The sequence below is a fragment of the Arachis ipaensis genome, chromosome B04, assembly GCF_000816755.2.
Source record: "Arachis ipaensis cultivar K30076 chromosome B04, Araip1.1, whole genome shotgun sequence".
NCBI classification, from domain to species: Eukaryota; Viridiplantae; Streptophyta; class Magnoliopsida; order Fabales; family Fabaceae; genus Arachis; species Arachis ipaensis.
The window spans coordinates 103051833-103060187 of record NC_029788.2 but is presented as its reverse complement, the minus strand read 5'-3'; the positions used below and the strand labels follow the sequence as shown (position 1 = coordinate 103060187).

The following is an 8355-nucleotide window of genomic DNA, read 5'->3' as shown; positions in this document are numbered from 1 at the left end:
TGTAGTTCTTATATCACCGTTGATTTGTGTCATTTCGTGTATATACATGTAATGGATTGGTTCAACCCTACTGATGGGTCGTCGTTCGTCAGTGTAGTTTAAATTACTATGTTATCCAAGTTTGTAAATATCAGATCAGTTAATGATCGGCAAACACCGGTTAGTTAATATAAAAAAATTTATAACATTAATTTTTGCGCATGATGCGAGTCTAAATTTAGTATAATATAATAGTATACGTTAAACACATGACTCGGTAATTGATACAGTTGGTTCATTCAATCATCTCTGCCATTTTTCTCTTTTCTCTCTCTACAAGTAATTGATACTCTCTCTACCTTGCTCTCAATCAGCCGTATGTAAAGACCTCACCACCCATAAGGTGATCTAATGCTACCATGCTTTAATTTTGATGCTTTAATTGCATTGTTTGGCTATTTGCAATACAATTTTACATGATATGTATATAGTTTAAAATGTATACTGTGATCCATTATTAGGAATTAATTAGGAGTAATATTTAAGTGTTCTTGTCACTAAATGTTTCTCTTTTTACATGTTGGAGACTTGGAACTTGTTAGAGCTACCTCCACGTTGCTTCCTTCGACTAGCATTGTTAAAGACATGTTGAATTTTCACATGGTGATGGGACGAACACGATGAGATGTTAATCACGTTATTGTGAAAAAGTAATATGATTTTCCATGCACGCGGAATTGGAAGAAAGAAATAAATCGAGCAGAAAGGGACAAAAGAAAAAAAGAGAAGAGAAGGGGACTGGTGGAAGGCAGATCTTCTGCAGATTAATTTACACTTAAGCATGGTTGATTTTTATTGGTAACCATTTTAAAATCACCCAAGAGATGCATATATTTATACTTTGAATGGTAAATGTGATATGTGAAATTAATCTGTACAAGAAATGCAATCAGGGATGATATAGTTTATTTTTACCAAAATCATATATCGCTAAAATTGAGTAAAAAATATATTTTGATTTATTAAACAAGTTTAAATGTTTATATTAATAATAAATATCTGAAATTAAAACTAACTATAACGATATAATATAACAAAATTTAATTTTAATTTATGTGTGTAATTAAATATTGCGTAAACTAAGCTCCCAAAAACAAAAGAAAAAGAAAAAAACGAGTTTATGTGCCAATTGGGAACATTTCAAAAGCTAAGCCACAAAAGAAAAATCTTCAGATAAACGAAAGAGACTAACGTGGAAAAAGTGTTGATGGAATAATGATAACGGTTTTTTTTTTCTATCTTGGAGCACGGTTTACTTTGACTCAGCTTCATCCAAGTCTGTGTGTGTGACCCCCACCTTCTGTGTCACTCTAGTCTTCCTTTGCATTCATTTCTACGCTTCTGGCCACAGTTTGCTGTTACTTTGGAATGCAAACCATGGTACAGAAAAATAAAGAGCCTTGTTCATAGGTCCTGAGCCACATTATCTCCATCTTTATTTATTAATCTATACAGTTCTTCATCCTTGCATTGTGTGTTCTGTATCTCATAGCAGAATCCAATGAGAATTTCATTTGTTCCATGGCTTTCCTTCATATTCTGCTATTGGTATTGGACTCATCATGGTGTTGCAATCACTGTGGTCCATGGCCAATGTCTCGAGGATCAACAATAATTGCTGCTTAAATTGAAGAGCAGCCTCAAATTCAAGCATCAATTTTCCAGCAAACTGGTGTCTTGGAATGAAAGCATTGATTGCTGCCAGTGGAATGGTGTAACATGTTTTGATAATAGACATGTTTCTGGTCTTGACCTGAGTCTGGAATCAATCCAGGGTGGTTTCGACAATTCAAGTAGCCTTTTCAGTCTCCAAAATCTCCAAGTTTTGAATTTGGCTATCAATAACTTCAACTCAGTGATACCAGCAGGATTCAACAAGTTGAAGAACTTGACTTATCTGAATTTGTCATATGCTGGCTTTGTGGGAGATATTCCAGTAGAGATTTCACAGTTGACAAGGTTAGTTACTCTGGATATTTCTTCCTCCTATTCTTATTTCGCGCAGCGCCAACTAAGATTAAAGAATCCAAATATGCAAAAGATTGTCCAGAAGCTCACCAGGATTAGGCAACTGTATCTGGATGGTGTCACTATAACAGCTCAGGGACATGAATGGTGCAATGCTTTGTTGCAACTACCAAATTTGTAAGAAGTGAGCATGTCATGCTGCAATCTCTCGGGACCCCTTGATTCTTCGCTTACTAGACTTAAGAATCTCTCGGTGATTCGACTCGATGGGAATGATTTATTTTCATCTGTTCCAGAATCCTTTGCCAATTTCAAAAACCTAACCTCCCTGAGCCTTAGTGATTGCAGATTGAGAGGAAAGTTTTCAGTGAAGATCTTTGAGGTAGCAACATTGTCTGATATAGACATCTCATTCAACATGGATCTTCATGGCCCTTTGCCAGAATTTTCGCTGAATGGACATCTTCGAAAGTTGGTTGTAAGTGACACAAGTTTATCAGGAGCACTACCTGTATCTATAAGTAATCTGAGTCAGTTATCCCACTTAGATCTTTCTTTCAGCCAATTTAATGGAACACTTCCTATTTCATTGTCAAAACTCAAGGAACTCACCTATCTGGACTTATCATTCAATAACTTTAGTGGTCCAGTTCCATCTTTCTATATGTCCAAGAAACTCACACATTTAGACATGTCTTTCAATCTCCTCAATGGATGCCTTCCTCCTTCTCTTTTTACACTTCCATGCATTCGACTTATTCAACTTTCCGACAACAATTTTCAGTGTCCTCTGCATTTACTTTCAAGTTCTACTTCCAACGTGTTAGAGACTCTGGATTTAAGCAATAACAATTTACGAGGGTCCATTCTTGTAACTATTTTTCAATTCAAATCACTTGGTGTTCTGCAGTTGTCCTCCAACAAGTTCAATGGAACAATACAGATAGATATGTTTCAAAAACTTGAATACCTAACCACACTAGATCTTTCACAAAATAACTTGTTAATAGATGCAAATGTTAGGGACTCACATCTATCTTTCCTCCCCAAAATGAGGAATGTAAAGTTGGCTTCCTGCAATTTGACAAAATTCCCAAGTTTTATAAGAAACCAATCCAAATTAGTTTCTTTGGACCTCTCAAGCAACAATATTCAAGGATCTATACCTAGATGGATTTGGCAACTTGGGTCCCTCATTCAATTCAACATCTCCAACAATTTTCTCACCATGATTGAAGGACCTGTGCAGAATGCTAGTTCTACTTTGAGTGTGATTGACCTTCACTCGAACCAACTCAGGGGCAACCTTCCAGTATTTCCAGTACATGCCACTTATTTGGACTACTCAATGAATGACTTCAGCTCCTCTATTCCACCAAAGATTGGAAGTTACCTTTCATCCATAATTTTCATGTCTCTTTCAAGAAATAGATTAGTTGGGAGTCTTCCTGAATCATTGTGCAATAATTCAAATCTTCTAGTTCTAGATTTTTCCTACAATCAACTTAAAGGGACAATTCCAAGGTGCTTAATGCAATCTGAGACCATTGTGGTGTTAAATCTGCAACATAACCAACTCAGTGGAAACATCGATTTTACCTTTCTGGTATCTTGTGCATTAAGGACTTTAAATCTCAATGGAAATCAACTGGTTGGTCCAATTCCTAAAACTCTTTCGAATTGCAAAGAATTAGAGGTCTTAAACATTGGAAATAATCATTTTAATGATGGATTTCCATGTTTCTTAAAGAAGTTATCCACACTTCGTGTGATGGTTTTGCGGGAAAATAAAATGCATGGTATCATTGGATGTCCTAATATCAGCAGTAACTGGCAGATGCTCCAAATTGTTGATCTGGCTTTGAACAACTTTAGCGGCTTACTTCCAGGAAAGGCCTTCAAAACTTGGAAATCAATGATGCTTGATGAGGATCCGGGTATATTAAATTTCAGTCAAATTCAATCTCAGGTACTTAAATATTATGGTGGTATTTACTATCATGATTCAGTGACAGTTGCCATTAAAGGTATACAAGTAGAGCTCGTTAAAATCCTAAATGTGTTCACTATTATTGACTTCTCATCCAACAAGCTTCAAGGGCCAATACCAGAAGAACTCATGAACCTTACAGGACTTGTTGCTCTGAACTTGTCACATAATGCTTTGACAGGCCATATACCACCATCGATAGGGAATTTAAGACAACTCGAGTCGTTGGACCTGTCTAGTGAATCATTTTGAAGGTAGCATTCCCACACAGCTTGCAGATTTAAGTTTCCTTTCATACCTGAACCTCTCCTATAATCAGCTGGTTGGAAAAATCCCTATAGGTACACAGCTTCAATCATTTGAAGCAACTAGCTTCGCTGGCAATGCAAGATTATGCGGTCCTCCTTTAACCCGAAACCGTAATGAAGCCTCTAATATTCCTAATGCCAATTCAACAGATGAAGCACACACAGATTCAAGAGACACATTAGATTTGTCATTCTTATTAGGTGGAGTGGGTTTTGGGGTTGGAGCAGGATTGGTTGTTGCCCCATGTATGTTTTGGAAGAGGGGAAAGAAATGGATCAACCACATAATTGATTCCATTCTCCTAACTGTTCTTCCAATGTTTGGTTAGTCATACACACCCATTGATAATGATGATGAGACAGAAGAAGATGCTGAAGAAGAGGACTCAGATATGGACGAGGAGAGTGATTATAGTGAAGATCAAGATATATTCAGTTATCTGTTTCAAGAGAGGTATTGTGTTTCATGCTCCAAGTTTGACATCAGCAACAAGAAGGTTCTACATGATCCGAGGTGTACATGCTACCACTCACCAATTGTTTCAATTTCTATTTATTCAAAATCATGTTCTTCTTAGTACGTATGTATGTATATTTACAATTGCACATAGAACTCATCCCAGGGGTTGCAAACAATAATGAGAAAAAGCAATAGGTCCTGATTTTTCAGGTGGTTCTGGGGGCATTGTGTGATTATCACAAATTTCATTGAAAAATGGAATCCCAGAACCCAGTGTTTTCGTTAAGGACTTCCATCAAATACTTAATACAGTTAGGACCAGTCACTGAAATTGCAACAATGTCTAACATTATGCACCAAGTGGACGTTCTTTCTGCATTATCAACTGCATGAACTTGTAGTTGTACCGATTTTTCTGCATTGCTGAGAAAATAGCTAGCAATTCAAATGAGTGAAAAATATTGCATGTATAAGATATAGTTAGAGCAAAAGGATTGGTTACATTCCAAGGTGCTATAGATATAACTGTCAATAGCTAGCAATTCAAATGACTAAGGCTTGGTTTGGTAAAACTTTTCGAAGATATGCTTGTACTTTTTAAAAGCTCAAGTTCCTCATTTTGTGTTTGGTAAATCAAAAAGACCATGTGCTTGTATTTGCAGCTTTTAAAAGATCGGAATACAAGCACCTAAGATAGAACTTTTCAAAGTTGGCTTGTGCTTTTTAAAATTTAAAAGTCTAATATAATCTTATATGTTAACTAATTTTCAAATTTAATACTTGCATTTATGTCTATTATAGTATTTTTAAAATTTAAAAGCTATTTTACCAAATGCAATTATTGTTGGTTGTGTTTATTGAAAGCTATTTTTAATTTGATTTACCAAATATAAATGCTACAACTTTTAAAAATCTATCTTTTAAAAATTAACTTTTATAAGCTATTTTTAAAAAAGTAAAAGTTTTACCAAACTAAGCCTAAGTAGCACAAAAATTTTCACTCCAACTAGAACCCAACAGAGGGATCGGGGCTTTGCGCAGGTTTAGTTCTGTTGAGTTAAGTTTGATTTTGGGTTTTATATATATGATGACAAACATTATGTAAGTTGAAAGTCCAAGTCTGTTTAATGAGTGCGTGCTAGTGATGCAAGCCCATTTGCTTACTCCTTAGCCCAAGTTAATGTTGTTTCAGCAACCGTAAAGTTTCAGCCCATTATATGCTAATGAGATACAAATCAAAACATATGAGCAGAGAGAAAGATCTAAATGTTCATGGTTTGAACACATGTAAAAAAGGTAAAGTAACATTCGTCAATATTATGGGACAGCTATGACTCTAGCAAAACAACAAGACACAAGGACAATTCCACTACTCCAAGGACATCAGTAAAGTAAAGTTCAGAATATAAGAGAGCAAAAAATAAACTTGCAAGAGTGCAGAAGTAGTGGAGAAACCTCTCGGATAGTAAAGATAATGGAGCAGAGTGAAAAAAATGCATGCCAAGGAAGACAGCAGATCCAAGAACAGCAGAGGTGGTGGAGTGGCTCATCAACAAGCAGTGTTAGTGGAGCAGAATGGAAAAAGGATTGCATGCCATTGAAGATAGCTACAACAGGTTGATGGTACAAAGAATTGGAAGAGGCAATGAAAAGCAAATTAAAAGAGCAATATGATTCTATAAAAGAGGCCTCACTCCAACATTTGCAAGACAAGAAAAAGAGAGAAAATTCAAGAACATTATCTAAACATACTTGAACTGAATTCTTTTTCTTCTATTTGTGCTTCATTTCTATTTTTTGTTATGGTTATCTAAAGTTATCTTTCTGTAATTGAGAAAAAGGCTAATTGTGTGAGTAGAAAAAGCTATGAGAGAAGAGGTAAGAGAGATGCACAAAAAAGCTAAATGAATCATTTCTACGTAATTTAGTTTTAGTGAACTAGGATTAGTTCTCCTTACCAAGTTGGGATAGCACTTGGTGATGATTTGAACCTTGTTGGATTTCTCTTTCAAGTTGGGACAGCACTTGGGAAGCTGAGCTTTGGGGTAGAAAGCTTAGTGAAAGATACTAGATGAATTAGGTTGTAATTCATTAGTATTGATGATTGTAATCAGTTTGATTATAGTGAAAATTCCACCATGGTTGTGGTGGAGACTAGACATAGGTTTCATGGCACATAGAAACCGAACCAGGATACATGCTGGCCTCTTTCTCTTCTTTCATTCTCTGATTTTATCTGGTGTATGAGACAAAACGAAAAAAAAATCTCCTGCATAATTGATATCTGCAAAAACAGAGCTCAAAATTTTAATTCTGAGTTAACTTGATTCGACCACCCCTTCTCAAGTTCTAGCAAATCCATCAATTGGTATCAGAGTAAGGTTTCAAGAAGTCAAGCTTCACAACTTGGAGTAAAAGTTCATGGCCAACAATATGGGCCATAATATCATGGCGTACACACTCACCGAAGGACAGTCTAACAATAGACCTCCCCGCTTCAACGGCAGCAATTATTCATATTGGAAGGAGAGAATACGAATCTTCGTGCAGTCAATCGACTACAACATCTAAAAGATTATTATCAATGAACTAGACATTGCAACAAAGAAAAATGCTAATGGAGATGTGGTGCCAAAGGAAGACAACGAGTGGACAAAGGAAGAAAAGAAGAAGGTTGAACTCAATGCCAAGGCAATCAACCTAATGCATTGTGCTATCAGTTTTGAAGAATACAGAAAAATTTCAAGGTGCAAAATAGCTAAAGAAATCTGGGACAAGCTCAAACTCACCCATGAAGGAACCTAGTAAGTAAGAGAGACCAGGATTAATATGATGATGAAGGAGTATGAGATGTTTAACATGAAGGAGGATGAAAGCATCGATCAAATATTCGAAAGGTTCTCAATAATAATCAATAACCTGGATGCCATAGGGAAGAGCTATTCTAAAGAAACTTTGGTAAGGAAAATCTTGAGGAGCCTTACTGCCATCGCTGAAAGAAATAATTTGGTAAAAATCACTTATGATGAGCTAAGAGGTAAGCTGCTGGCCTATGAAACTACTCACATGTTTCAAGACAGAGATGACAAAAAGAAAAATGTAGCATTGAAATCAAGAACGATAGCCAAAGAAGAGGAATTTAATGACAGTTTCTCAGATGAAGAAATGGTACTCTTTGCAAGAAAAATAAGATGACTGAGATTCAAAAATAAAGGCAAAGGAGGTTCTTCATCCAAAGAATTCAAGAAGGATCAACCCAAGTTTACCTGTCACCACTGTAAGGAATCGGGTCACTTCAAGTCCGACTATCCTCAATTGAAGAAAGGCGAAAAATCAAAGAATGACAAAAAGAAAGTGATGATGGCAACATGGGAAGACTTGGAAAACGACACTGATTCTGAAGATGAAGAAGATTCAGATCAAGAGGCTCAACTATACTTAATGGCTGACCACACTGATATAGATGAGGTAGATTTCTCTGACTTATCTATTGATGATGAATTGCACTACATTATCAAAGATTTTACTGTGAATTCTAAGAAACTCTTTGATAAATATGTTAAATACAAGAAAAATAATGAAGCATTGAG

General features: G+C 35.9%; 1 pseudogene; it reads left to right on the top strand.

Moving 5' to 3' along the window:
• LOC107636946 lies at positions 1286 to 5084 on the top strand (annotated as a pseudogene).